Genomic DNA, 15,324 nt, shown 5'->3' on the forward strand with positions numbered 1-15,324 from the left:
TGTTTGCACATTTGTTTTATTCGTATTTGACACTGAGCATCATTGCGGAAATCATTAGTTGATCCCTGGTGCAGTGTAAAGAACTTGTTCAACCATGGAAATCTGTAGAAATAACAGTGAGGGTAACAAAGAGTTATACGGTACTTGTTTTCTAGCATCTGAAAGGAAATTTCTAGTTATAGTTTCCAATTCTTACAAACTGCGGAACATAAAATATAAACTGAAGATGTATTTTACCAGTTATTATAGTTCCCTGCTATCCCATTCAAAGGAATAAGTCCAGAATTTTAAAACATACGGTATTTTTGTATTATTGTGTCAAAGTCCCACTAACCCTTTGACTTTGTGTAGGGCAGATTTAATATTATGCTATGTTTAAAACTAATATATCAATGTGTCAAAGGGTAAAAGTGGTAGAGAATCTGAAAATCAGTTACAAACAACCATATTTATCAATCAGATACTCCAACATGCCTGTCCCCAGGAGTGCAGGATATTTACAATATAGTGTGTGCTGTTCTGGTTAACTACTATAGGTATATTATCAATGTGATTCTGATTTTTATTTATGTAGTACCATCTTTCAATCTTTCCAACAGCGTGTTGAGTGTCAAATTGTTATAGTCAATATAAGTGCTACCATTGATTCATGTAATCCAAGTCTATTATTACTCACTTATCACTGTGGTGTAATAAGAAGACTCCACTGTACAGATCATGTACACTCCACAGCATACACCCACTTTGAAAAGTAATATTTTAATCCATATTTTATTGAATACAAGAACAATTTCCAAAATGTTGACAACACCGAGTTTCATATATCATTTTTTAACCCATAACATGAACATAAGCTTAAGAATATAACTCTGCCAGCCATCAATGTCCCTTATGTGCTCAATTGCAGACAGGTCTGAAGACCCTGCTTCGGCTGGTAGCATGTTAAGGCCATGCAGACTGCAAAAAACAGCTCCTGTGGCACTTTGGAGAAATGACAGACTAATGGTTTCATGACCAAATCAATGTAGTGAGATGTTAGTATACCTGTAATGAAAGCTAAAGGCATACAGCTACTTGAGCCACATGAGGAGCCTCCAGATACAGCCAATAAATATAAATAGATACACACACCAAAAATTAATAAACTAAATTGGTACAGGAAAAAAAGGGGAGTCAAAAGTTCATCTCCAGAGGTACAGTGGGTACGGAAAGTATTGAGACCACTTTAAATTTTTCACTCTTTGCTTCATTGCAGCCATTTGGTAAATGTAAAAAAGTTAACTTTTTCCCTTTAATGTACACTCTGCACCCCATCTTGACTGAAAAAAAACGTAATGGAAAAATTTTAAAAAATATATTAAAAAACAAAAACTGAAACATCACATGGTCATAAGTATTCAAACCCTTTGCTCAGACATTCATATTTAAGTCACATGCTGTCCATTTCCTTGGGATCCTCCTTGAGATTGTTCTACTCCTTTATTGGAGGCCAGCTGTGTTTAGTTAAACTGATAGGACTTGATTTGGAAAGGCACATACCTGTCTATATAAGACCTCACAACTCACAGTGCATGTCAGACCAAATGAGAATCAGGAGGTCAAAGGAACTGGCCAAGGAGCTCAGAGACAGAATTATGGCAAGGCACACATCTGGCCAAGGTTACAAAAGAATTTCTGCAGTACTCAAGGTTCCTAAGAGCGCAGTGGCCTCCATAATCCTTAAAAGGAAGTGCAGTGCCCCAGCGTCCTGGACCTTGCAGTAATGTTGCACTTCCACCAGGGGGAGTGATTTTACATCTGAAGGCAATAAAGGAGATCACCTTACCAGGTATCACAAACCACACAACACACCTCACACTCCAGGCCGCCAGGGGGAGCCATGCTTCTATCTATTAGGGCACTCCTCACAACTAGGTAAAACTGGTAGTCTGGATAGAAAGTAGGAGAACAAGGGAGAAGCTGGCTGGAGAGAGAGGGAGCCAGACGCAGACTGAGGTCTGTGGAGGACGAGGGTCCACGGAGCTGCGCCTGCCCCACGTGCGGCAGCATCCTAAGAAAGAGATATCAGAAGAGAATTGTGTTGTAGCGGGTGAGAAACGAAGTCAGAGCAAAAGGAGAGGAAACCAGAAAGAGTTCTGCCCTGTAAAAAGCTGCCTCCTTTCTGAGGCGCAGAAGCCGGTAGCCAGAACACCGAGGGAGTAAGGATCTCTACGCTTTACTTCAGAGACTGGCAGGACAGTTAATTCCACGTTGGCTGCCCGACCTTATACCCAGGAGGCACGGTGGCAACTTATGGGGACCGGGGCGTGATAGGGTCCCCGTAAAAAGCCTCAGGCCAGTCAGTCACACTAGTTTGTTCTATCCTATCCATCAGGGGGACAGAGAGAAAGAGATGTTACATCTACAATAGTTGTGAGGACCTCACCGAGAAGCTCAGCATGGAGGGACTACAATACACAGGCGCTAGAGGAAGGCTATTGAATTCCACCTGGATAAGGGGAACTCTGGATTTGCCTTTGGACCGGCCTGACTCTGCCTGCCCTGTGATCCGGTGCTCTGGACTGTGGACACTGAAGCTTCCAGTAAAGGTAAAGAGACTGCAACCTTGTGTCCTCGTTCTTTACTGCACCTCTCACCATCCACCATCTATACACTTGGAAGCCCTGGGAACATACTTCCCCAGTGGGAAGGTATACCATCTAGCTACCATAACATCACCCCAGCGGACCCCTAAGCAGCATCAGTCACCCTGACCAAACACCACAGGTGGCGTCATGAACACTATTCTCATTGAAACTCTCCAATTCATTGGACGCCCCTCGAAGGGCCACGGGCCGGGTCGGGCCACCGTGACATCCCCATCGAGAACCGAAGGACCTGGTACCGAGTACCCCATTGCCCTAACTTGGGGGCGATCCAGAAGAACTTTGGGCCCACCAGAAGTCTTCCTAGACCTCGCCATCCAGCCAAACTGAGCAATCGTGGGAGAAGAGCCTTGGTGAGCGAGGTAAAGAAGAACCCCAAGACCACTGTAACTGAGCTCCAAAGATGCAGTAGGGAGATGGGTGAAAGTTCCACAAAGTCAACTATCACTGCAGCCCTCCACCAGTCAGGCCTTTATGGCAGAGTGGTCCAATAGAAACCTGTCCTCAGTGCAAGACATATTAAAGCCCGCATATAGTTTGCTAAAAAACACATGTAAGACTCCCAGACAGTAAGAAATAAGATTCTCTGGTCTGATGAGATGAAGATGGACCTTTTTGGTTATAATTCAAAGCAGGATGTGTGGAGAAAACCAGGCACTGTTCATCACCTGCCCAATACAATCCCAACAGTGAAACATGGTGGTGGCATCATCATGCTATGGGGGTGTTTTTCAGCTGCAGGGGCAGGACAATTGGCTGCCATTGAAGAAAACATGAATGTGGCCAAGTACAGAGATATCCTGGATGAAAACCTCTTCCAGAGTGCTCTGGACCTCAGACTTGGCCGAAGATTCACCTTCCAACAAAACAATGACCCTAAGCACACAGCTAAAATAAAGGTGTGGCTTCAGAACAACTCTGTGACCATTCTTGACTGGCCCAGCCAGATCCCTGACCTAAACCCAAATGAGAATCTCTGGAGAGACCTGAAAATGGCTGTATACCAACGTTCACCATCCAACCTGACGGAACTGGAGAGGTTCTGCAAGGAAGAATGGCAGAGGATCCCCAATTCCAGGTGTAAAAAACTTGTTGCATCATGCCCAAGAAGACTCATGGCTGTACTAGCTCAAAAGGGTGCTTCCACACAAAGAGTCTGAATACTTATGACTAGAGTTGAGCGACCTTGACCTTTTTAGAGTCGAGCCGGGTTTCGCGAAACCCGACTATCTCAAAAGTCGGGTCGAGTGAAATCGGCCGATTATGACGTAAAGTCGGGATCGACCGAAACACGAAACCCAATGCAAGTCAATGGGGCAGCATAGTCGGCAGTGAGTGGGGGCCAGGAAAACACCTAGAGTGCCCATTTTAATGTCAAAACCATCCATTCTTCTTAATGAAGCTTGTCAAGCGTAATTTACCTTATAATAATTGGAAGGCATTTGAAATTGGGGGTCATTTGGCTAAAGTTGTGGTGGGTAGGGCTGGTTCAAGTAATTAGTGGGCCCAGGAAATCTGGACCACGTCACGGCAGTGGAGCAGGGAGAGGTAAGTATTTCAACTTTGCAAGTGCTGTGAACCTGAGCAAGCAGGGGGGGCCCACTCGTTGGCATTGGCACTGGCACAGGGCCCCTCAAAGTACAGCGGTGTGTTTGCACGGCGGGGGCGCCTCCCACCGGCAGCAACACTTTTGCGTACCATGAGAGGCCCTGTGCCAGTGACGTCGCCAACTAGTATTCCTCCCCCCACCTGATGAAGGAACCTGCACTTTCATCTGCACCTTCCTGTTTGTCCCCGTGTAAGGTGGTATGGTATGCGGGAAGGGGGACCTGACTTTCAGCAGGGTCACAATCTTGCAGTGTAGCGTGCACGGGAAATGTTGCGTTATGGGTCAATGTACCAGCAGACTCATCTATCACTGGCTGGGCAATGGGCAGGATGAGGAGGAAACACAGATATAGGCCCAAAGAATAAAGTGGGCTAAATGCAGTTCAAAATTGGTAACACAGAACTAATCAGGGGGCATTGCAGTGGAGGACAACTGGAATGAGAGGCTGACACAGAGAGTAGGCCCAAATCAGTAAGTAGTCGAAATGCAGTTCAAAATTGGCAACAGTAGTAAACAGGCGGCACAGCTTTGTTCAGTGGAGGAGAACAGCAAGGAGTGGCAGACACCGATAGTAGGCCCCAACCCAACTAGTAGGCCAAATGCAGTCTAACATTAACAACTACTTAACGAGCGCCTGAAAACGGAATTTCAGGACAGGAAACCAGGAGAACAGCAAGGAGCGGCAGACACCGATAGTAGGCCCCAAACCAACTAGTACGCCAAATGCAGTTGTTCCGTTTAACCACAATTTAATGAGAGCCTGAAGATAGAAGTTCAGGAAAGGCAACCTGGAGAACACCTTGGAGTGGAACACACCATCTCTCTACACCCCATACCCAATTTGTAGGTCTAATGCAGCGTAGTTTCCAACAACTACTAAACGAGAGCATGATGATCGAAGCATTGGCGAGGAAACCTGGGGAACACCTTGGAGTGGAACACACCATCTCTCTACACCCCATACCCAATTTGTAGGCCTAATGCAGCGTAGTTTCCAACAACTACTAAACGAGAGCATGATGATCGAAGCATTGGCGAGGAAACCTGGGGAACACCTTGGAGTGGAACACACCATCTCTCTACACCCCATACCCAATTTGTAGGCCTAATGCAGCGTAGTTTCCAACAACTACTAAACGAGAGCATGATGATCGAAGCATTGGCGAGGAAACCTGGGGAACACCTTGGAGTGGAACACACCATCTCTCTACAGTGGAACACACCATCTCTCTACACCCCATACCCAATTTGTAGGCCTAATGCAGCGTAGGTTCCAACAACTACTAAACGAGAGCCGGAAGATCGAAGCTCAGGAAAGGCAACCTGGGGAACACCTTGGAGTGGAACACACCATCTCTCTACACCACGGAAGGGCTGATTCTTAGGAAGGAAGGCTGTCGGAAAGAAGCAGGGCGCGTCCGAGGGTGATTATATTCTTATTAGGTATATACTCACCCTCGGACGCGCCCTGCTTCTTTATTTGTAATGAATGTTTATTTGCAATGTGGTTTTGACTTACTCTATTTTTTTGGTAAATAATGATTTTATTATTTTCATTGTTTTGCATCTTCTTGGCAATAATATAAAGAAGACGCGACAGGACAACACTCGGTGGATGCCATATCTGTGTTTAAAATTGAAAAAACCTTTCAGTTAACTACTTGCAGGAGAAAGTTATTGTAGCTGGTGGCCATTTTTAGTACTGTACCAGATTTTTGTTGTATGTGTTTGTTTTTAATGTTAAAATGTCTGCATTTGATATCTCTCCAGTATTTTCTTTTTTATAAGCAAAATACTTATTTTTATATTTTCTGATGTTGGTTCCAGGGGTACACGGGCAGCAGTGGTGTGGTCAGTGGAGGCCTAGTGGAAGGAGTGACCGCAGACAGGCATCGAAGGCCTAAAATGATAACACATGGCTGTAGGCAATTTTAAATTGGTTCCAGGGGTACACGGGCAGCAGTGGTGTGGTCAGTGGAGGCCTAGTGGAAGGAGTGACCGCAGACAGGCATCGAAGGCCTAAAATAATAACACATGGCTGTAGGCAATTTTAAATTGGTTCCAGGGGTACACGGGCAGCAGTGGTGTGGTCAGTGGAGGCCTAGTGGAAGGAGTGACCGCAGACAGGCATCGAAGGCCTAAAATAATAACACATGGCTGTAGGCAATTTTAAATTGGTTCCAGGGGTACACGGGCAGCAGTGGTGTGGTCAGTGGAGGCCTAGTGGAAGGAGTGACCGCAGACAGGCATCGAAGGCCTAAAATAATAACACATGGCTGTAGGCAATTTTAAATTGGTTCCAGGGGTACACGGGCAGCAGTGGTGTGGTCAGTGGAGGCCTAGTGGAAGGAGTGACCGCAGACAGGCATCGAAGGCCTAAAATAATAACACATGGCTGTAGGCAATTTTAAATTGGTTCCAGGGGTACACGGGCAGCAGTGGTGTGGTCAGTGGAGGCCTAGTGGAAGGAGTGACCGCAGACAGGCATCGAAGGCCTAAAATAATAACACATTGCTGTAGGCAATTTTAAATTGGTTCCAGGGGTACACGGGCAGCAGTGGTGTGGTCAGTGGAGGCCTAGTGGAAGGAGTGACCGCAGACAGGCATCGAAGGCCTAAAATAATAACACATGGCTGTAGGCAATTTTAAATTGGTTCCAGGGGTACACGGGCAGCAGTGGTGTGGTCAGTGGAGGCCTAGTGGAAGGAGTGACCGCAGACAGGCATCAAAGGCCTAAAATAATAACACATGGCTGTAGGCAATTTTAAATTGGTTCCAGGGGTACATGGGCAGCAGTGGTGTGGTCAGTGGAGGCCTAGTGGAAGGAGTCACCGCAGACAGGCATCGAAGGCCTAAAATAATAACACATGGCTGTAGGCAATTTTAAATTGGTTCCAGGGGTACACGGGCAGCAGTGGTGTGGTCAGTGGAGGCCTAGTGGAAGGAGTGACCGCAGACAGGCATCGAAGGCCTAAAATAATAACACATGGCTGTAGGCAATTTTAAATTGGTTCCAGGGGTACACGGGCAGCAGTGGTGTGGTCAGTGGAGGCCTAGTGGAAGGAGTCACCGCAGACAGGCATCGAAGGCCTAAAATAATAACACATGGCTGTAGGCAATTTTAAATTGGTTACAGGGGTACACGGGCAGCAGTGGTGTGGTCAGTGGAGGCCTAGTGGAAGGAGTGACCGCAGACAGGCATCGAAGGCCTAAAATAATAACACATGGCTGTAGGCAATTTTAAATTGGTTCCAGGGGTACACGGGCAGCAGTGGTGTGGTCAGTGGAGGCCTAGTGGAAGGAGTGACCACAGACAGGCATCGAAGGCCTAACATAACAAAAATGTCAATACAATGGTATTGTCAGTGGCAGGCATTGAAGGATGTCAGCGCATAGACTAAACATTGGTGGAGCTGTGAGATAATTTTGCAAGTGGTAGAGCACTGTTTGAGCTGGGGTGGGGGGAAACTGTCTTGTGGCCGGCGGTACAGGCCCAGGGCCCCTCATATTACAACGGTGTGTCTGACGTTGGGTGCGCACCACCACCGCCAGAGACACTTTATTGTACTAGGAGGGACCCAGTGGCAGTGCCGTCGACCAAAAGCGGGCTCACCCACCTCTTCAGACAAACTGCACTCTCACGGGTGCTGTCGCCAATTGTCGATACCACGGCCCCGTGTGGGGAGTTTGGCCATTTAGTGAGGTGTAAACATGTCGTATGCTAGACAATCAGGTGCAGAAAATTACGAGATTGGAAAAGGCATTCAGAATAGTCCACAGGCAAGACCTTTTCATAGGAAAGCTAGGTGTCAGCCGGGCAAGGTGGGGCAAAAGATTTCGAAATCCAGTTGTGGTTCATTTTAATGAAGGTTAGATCATCTACATTTTGGGTAGCCAGACGAGTCCTTTTTTCTGTTAGTATTGAACCTGCAGCACTGAATACTCTTTCTGATAGGACACTAGCTGCCGGGCAAGCAAGCTCCTGCAATGCATATTCTGCCAATTCTGGCCAGGTGTCTAATTTTGATGCCCAGTAATCAAATGGGAATGACGGTTGAGGGAGAACATCGATAAGGGATGAAAAATAGTTTGTAACCATACTGGACAAATGTTGTCTCCTGTTACTTTGAATTGATGCTGCAGTACCTGTCCTGTCTGCGGTCATAGCAAAATCACTCCACAACCTGGTCAGAAAACCCCTCTGGCCAACGCCACTTCTGATTTCTGCCCCTCTAACTCCTCTGGTCTGCTGGCCCCTGCAGCTCGTGTGAGAACGATCACGGGCGCTGTGTGCAGGGAATGCCAGAAGCAAACGGTCAACAAGAGTTGATTGTTTGGTTGCTAATATTAGTTCCAAGTTCTCATGTGGCATTATATTTTGCAATTTGCCTTTATAGCGAGGATCAAGGAGGCAGGCCAACCAGTAATCGTCATCATTCATCATTTTAGTTATGCGTGTGTCCCTTTTGAGGATACGTAAGGCATAATCCGCCATGTGGGCCAAAGTTCCAGTTCTCAAATCTGCGGTTGTGCTTGGTTGAGGGGCAGTTTCAGGCAAATCCACGTCACTTGTGTCCCTCCAAAAACCAGAACCCGGCCTTGCCGCGCCACCAATTTCCAGTGGCCCCGGAAAAGCTTCCTCATTAAAAATATAATCATCCCCATCATCCTCCTCGTCCTCCTCCTCCTCTTCGCCCGCTACCTCGTCCTGTACACTGCCCTGGCCAGACAATGGCTGACTGTCATCAAGGCTTTCCTCTTCCTCAGCTGCAGACGCCTGATCCTTTATGTGCGTCAAACTTTGCATCAGCAGACGCATTAGGGGGATGCTCATGCTTATTATGGCGTTGTCTGCACTAACCAGCCGTGTGCATTCCTCAAAACACTGAAGGACTTGACACATGTCTTGAATCTTCGACCACTGCACACCTGACAACTCCATGTCTGCCATCCTACTGCCTGCCCGTGTATGTGTATCCTCCCACAAAAACATAACAGCCCGCCTCTGTTCACACAGTCTCTGAAGCATGTGCAGTGTTGAGTTCCACCTTGTTGCAACGTCTATGATTAGGCGATGCTGGGGAAGGTTCAAAGAACGCTGATAGGTCTGCATACGGCTGGAGTGTACGGGCGAACGGCGGATATGTGAGCAAAGTCCACGCACTTTGAGGAGCAGGTCGGATAACCCCGGATAACTTTTCAGGAAGCACTGCACCACCAGGTTTAAGGTGTGAGCCAGGCAAGGAATGTGTTTCAGTTGGGAAAGGGAGATGGCAGCCATGAAATTCCTTCCGTTATCACTCACTACCTTGCCTGCCTCAAGATCTACAGTGCCCAGCCACGACTGCGTTTCTTTCTGCAAGAACTCGGACAGAACTTCCGCGGTGTGTCTGTTGTCGCCCAAACACTTCATAGCCAATACAGCCTGCTGACGTTTGCCAGTAGCTGCCCCATAATGGGAGACCTGGTGTGCAACAGTGGCAGCTGCGGATGGAGTGGTTGTGCGACTGCGGTCTGTGGACGAGCTCTCGCTTCTGCAGGAGGACGAAGAGGAGGAGGAGGGGGTGCGAACGGCTACAGCCAATTGTTTCCTAGACCGTGGGCTAGGCAGAACTGTCCCAAACTTGCTGTCCCCTGTGGACCCTGCATCCACCACATTTACCCAGTGTGCCGTGATGGACACGTAACGTCCCTGGCCATGCCTACTGGTCCATGTATCTGTTGTCAGGTGCACCTTTGTGCTCACAGATTGCCTGAGTACATGGACGATGCGCTCTTTAACATGCTGGTGGAGGGCTGGGATGGCTTTTCTGGAAAAAAAGTGTCGACTGGGTAGCTCGTAGCGTGGTACAGCGTAGTCCATCAGGGCTTTGAAAGCTTCGCTTTCAACTAACCAGTAGGGCATCATCTCTAACGAGATTAGTCTAGCTATGTGTGCGTTCAAACCCTGGGTACGCGGATGCGAGGCTAAGTACTTCCTTTTTCTAACCATAGTCTCATGTAGGGTGAGCTGGACTGGAGAGCTGGAGATCGTGGAACTAGCGGGGGTGCCGGTGGACATGGCAGACTGAGAGACGGTGGGAGATGGTATTGTTGCCACCGGTGCCCTAGATGCAGTGTTTCCTACTACGAAACTGGTGATTCCCTGACCCTGACTGCTTTGGCCTGGCAAAGAAACCTGCACAGATACTGCAGGTGGTGCGGAAAATGGTGGCCCTACACTGCCGGAAGGGATGTTGCGTTGCTGTCTAGCTTCATTGGCCGAGGGTGCTACAACCTTAAGGGACGTTTGGTAGTTAGTCCAGGCTTGCAAATGCATGGTGGTTAAATGTCTATGCATGCAACTTGTATTGAGACTTTTCAGATTCTGTCCTCTGCTTAAGGTAGTTGAACATTTTTGACAGATGACTTTGCGCTGATCAATTGGATGTTGTTTAAAAAAATGCCAGACTGCACTCTTTCTAGCATCGGATACCTTTTCAGGCATTGCAGACTGAGCTTTAACCGGATGGCCACGCTGTCCTCCAACAGGTTTTGGCTTTGCCACGCGTTTTGGGCAAGATACGGGCCCGGCAGATGGAACCTGTTGCGATGTTGATGCCTGCTGCGGCCCCTCCTCCTCCGCTTCAGAACTGCTGCCGCCTGCACCCTGTTCCCCCAATGGCTGCCAATCGGGGTCAAGAACTGGGTCATCTATTACCTCTTCTTGTAGCTCGTGTGCAACTTCGTCTGTGTCACCGTGTCGGTCGGTGGTATAGCGTTCGTGATGGGGCAACATAGTCTCATCAGGGTCTGATTCTTGATCAGCACCCTGCGAGGGCAATGTTGTGGTCTGAGTCAAAGGACCAGCATAGTAGTCTGGCTGTGGCTGTGCATCAGTGCACTCCATGTCAGATTCAACTTGTAATGGGCATGGACTGTTAACTGCTTCACTTTCTAAGCCAGGGACGGTATGTGTAAAGAGCTCCATGGAGTAACCCGTTGTGTCGCCTGCTGCATTCTTCTCTGTTGTTGTTTTTGCTGAAGAGGACAAGGAAGCGACTTGTCCCTGACCGTGAACATCCACTAACGACGCGCTGCTTTGACATTTACCAGTTTCACGAGAGGAGGCAAAAGAGCTAGAGGCTGAGTCAGCAAGATAAGCCAAAACTTGCTCTTGCTGCTCCGGCTTTAAAAGCGGTTTTCCTACTCCCAGAAAAGGGAGCGTTCGAGGCCTTGTGTAGCCAGACGACGAACCTGGTTCCACAGCTCCAGACTTAGGTGCAATATTTTTTTTCCCACGACCAGCTGATGCTCCACCACTACCACTACCCTCATTACCAGCTGACAATGAACGCCCCCGGCCACGACCTCTTCCACCATACTTCCTCATTGTTTTAAAAACGTAAACAAACTAACGGTATTTGTTGCTGTCACACAAATTACACGGTGAGCGATAACTTCAGTATGATTTAGCTACCCCTTTACAGGTGAGTGAGACCACAACGAAAATCAGGCACAATGTTACACACTCTGTTGTTGGTGGCAACAAATGAGAGAGATGCCACACACGCAGGACTGTCACTGAAGCACAAATGTAAATATTAATCTCCCACTGATTTGATTTTTTTTTTTTTTTAAGGGAGACTTTAGGAAAAAAAAATAATAGAATAAAATGATTTTTTCAGGAAGAATTTAGAAACCAAATAAAATAAAATGATTTTTTCAGGGAGAATTTAGAAAACAAATAAAACAAAAAAAGGCTTTCTATGGCCCACTGAGTGAGAGATGACGCACACAGGAGTCAGGAGTGGCACACAAGCCCAGAGGCCAATATTTATCTCCCACTGATTGATGTAGTGATTTTTTCAGGTAGATTTTGGAACCCAAATCAAGCTAAAAAAAATAATAGGCTTTCTATGGCCCACAATTGGGGAGAGAGAGAGAGATGGCACACCCAGGAGTCAAGACTGGCACACAAGCAGAAAGGGCAATATTAATCTCCCACTGATTTGTTTTTGTTTGTTTTTTTTTCAGGGAGACTTTAGGAAAAAAAAAATAGAATAAAATGATTTTTTCAGGAAGAATTTAGAAACCAAATAAAATAAAATGATTTTTTCAGGGAGAATTTAGAAAACAAATAAAACAAAAAAAGGCTTTCTATGGCCCACTGAGTGAGAGATGACGCACACAGGAGTCAGGAGTGGCACACAAGCCCAGAGGCCAATATTTATCTCCCACTGATTGATGTAGTGATTTTTTCAGGTAGATTTTGGAACCCAAATCAAGCTAAAAAAAATAATAGGCTTTCTATGGCCCACAATTGGAGAGAGAGAGAGAGAGAGAGAGATGGCACACCCAGGAGTCAAGACTGGCACACAAGCAGAAAGGGCAATATTAATCTCCCACTGATTTGTTTTTTTTTGTTTTTTTTCAGGGAGACTTTAGGAAAAAAAAAATAGAATAAAATGATTTTTTGAGGAAGAATTTAGAAACCAAAGAAAATAAAATGATTTTTTCAGGGAGAATTTAGAAAACAAATAAAACAAAAAAAGGCTTTCTATGGCCCACTGAGTGAGAGATGACGCACACAGGAGTCAGGAGTGGCACACAAGCCCAGAGGCCAATATTTATCTCCCACTGATTGATGTAGTGATTTTTTCAGGTAGATTTTGGAACCCAAATCAAGCTAAAAAAAATAATAGGCTTTCTATGGCCCACAATTGGAGAGAGAGAGAGAGATGGCACACCCAGGAGTCAAGACTGGCACACAAGCAGAAAGGGCAATATTAATCTCCCACTGATTTGGTTTTTTTTTTGGTTTTTTTCAGGGAGACTTTAGGAAAAAAAAAATAGAATAAAATGATTTTTTCAGGAAGAATTTAGAAACCAAATAAAATAAAATGATTTTTCAGGGAGAATTTAGAAAACAAATAAAACAAAAAAAGGCTTTCTATGGCCCACTGAGTGAGAGATGACGCACACAGGAGTCAGGAGTGGCACACAAGCCCAGAGGCCAATATTTATCTCCCACTAATTGATGTAGTGATTTTTTCAGGTAGATTTTGGAACCCAAATCAAGCTAAAAAAATAATAGGCTTTCTATGTCCCACAATTGGAGAGAGAGAGAGAGATGGCACACCCAGGAGTCAAGACTGGCACACAAGCAGAAAGGGCAATATTAATCTCCCACTGATTTGTTTTTTTTGGGGTTTTTTTTCAGGGAGACTTTAGGAAAAAAAAAAATAGAATAAAATGATTTTTTCAGGAAGAATTTAGAAACCAAAGAAAATAAAATGATTTTTTCAGGGAGAATTTAGAAAACAAATAAAACAAAAAAAGGCTTTCTATGGCCCACTGAGTGAGAGATGACGCACACAGGAGTCAGGAGTGGCACACAAGCCCAGAGGCCAATATTTATCTCCCACTTTTTTTTTTTGTTCCAGGGAAAATTTATAAACCCAATAAAAAAAATAATAAATAGGCTTTCTATGGCCCACTATCTGAGAGACAGAGAGAGATGGCACGCTTAGGACTGGCACACAAGCCCAAAGGCCAATATTAATCTCCCTTTTTTTTTTAAGGGAGAATTTATAAAACCAAAAAAAAAAAAATAAATAGGCTTTCTATGGCCCACTATTTGTGAGAGAGATGGCACGCTCAGGACTGGCACACAAGCCCAGAGGCCAATATTAATCTCCCACTTTTTTTTTTTTTTTCCAGGGAAAATTTATAAACCCAATAAAAAAATAAATAAATAAATAGGCTTTCTATGGCCCACTATCTGAGAGAGAGAGATGGCACGCTTAGGACTGGCACACAAGCCCAAAGGCCAATATTAATCTCCCACTGATTGATTTATTGATTTTTTCAGGTAGAATTTAGAACCCAAATAAGGCAAAAAAAAAAAAAATGGGCTTTCTATGGCCCACTGAGTGAGTGATGATGCACACAGGAGTCAGGAGTGGCACACAAGCCCTGAGGCCAATATTTTTCTCCCACTGATTGATGTAGTGATTTTTTCAGGTAGATTTTAGAACCAAAATCAAGCAAAAAAATAAATAGGCTTTCTATGGCCCACTGAGTGAGTGATGATGCACACAGGAGTCAAGAGTGGCACACAAGCCCTGAGGCCAATATTTTTCTCCCACTGATTGATGTAGTGATTTTTTCAGGTAGATTTTATAACCCAAATCAAGCAAAAAAATAAATAGGCTTTCTATGGCCCACTGAGTGAGAGATGACACAGACAGGGATGGCACTCTAGCAGAAATGTCAATCTTAATCTCCCACAAAAAAAAAAAAGGAACTGTCCTTCAATTACTATCTCCCTGCAGTAATCTCAGCCAGGTATGGCAGGCAGCAATAAGGAGTGGACTGATGCACAAATTAAATAAAAAGTGTGTACAAACCAAAAAGATAGCTGTGCAGAAAGGAAGGAACAAGAGGATTTGTGCTTTGAAAAAAGCAGTTGGTTTGCACAGCGGCGTACACACAGCAATGCAGCTATCAGGGAGCCTTCTAGGGCAGCCCAATGAGCTACAGCGCTGAGGGGGAAAAAAAAAAAAATGTAGCTTCCACTGTCCCTGCACACCGAAGGTGGTGTTGGGCAGTGGAAATCGCTACAGCACAAGCGGTTTGGTGGTTAATGGACCCTGCCTAACGCTATCCCTGCTTCTGACGAAGCGGCAGCAACCTCTCCCTAAGCTCAGATCAGCAGCAGTAACATGGCGGTCGGCGGGAACGCCCCTTTATAGCCCCTGTGACGCCGCAGACAGCAAGCCAATCACTGCAATGCCCTTCTCTAAGATGGTGGGGACCAGGACCTATGTCATCACGCTGCCCACACTCTGCGTTTACCTTCATTGGCTGAGAAATGGCGCTTTTCGCGTCATTGAAACTCGACTTTGGCGCGAAAGTCGCGTACCGCATGGCCGACCCCGCACAGGGGTCGGATCGGGTTTCATGAAACCCGACTTTGCCAAAAGTCGGCGACTTTTGAAAATGAACGACCCGTTTCGCTCAACCCTACTTATGACCATGTGAAATTTCAGTTTTTCTTTTTTAATAAATTTGCAAAAATTTCTACAT

This window comes from Ranitomeya imitator, chromosome 3 (assembly GCF_032444005.1).
Source record: "Ranitomeya imitator isolate aRanImi1 chromosome 3, aRanImi1.pri, whole genome shotgun sequence".
In the NCBI taxonomy this organism is placed as follows: Eukaryota; Metazoa; Chordata; class Amphibia; order Anura; family Dendrobatidae; genus Ranitomeya; species Ranitomeya imitator.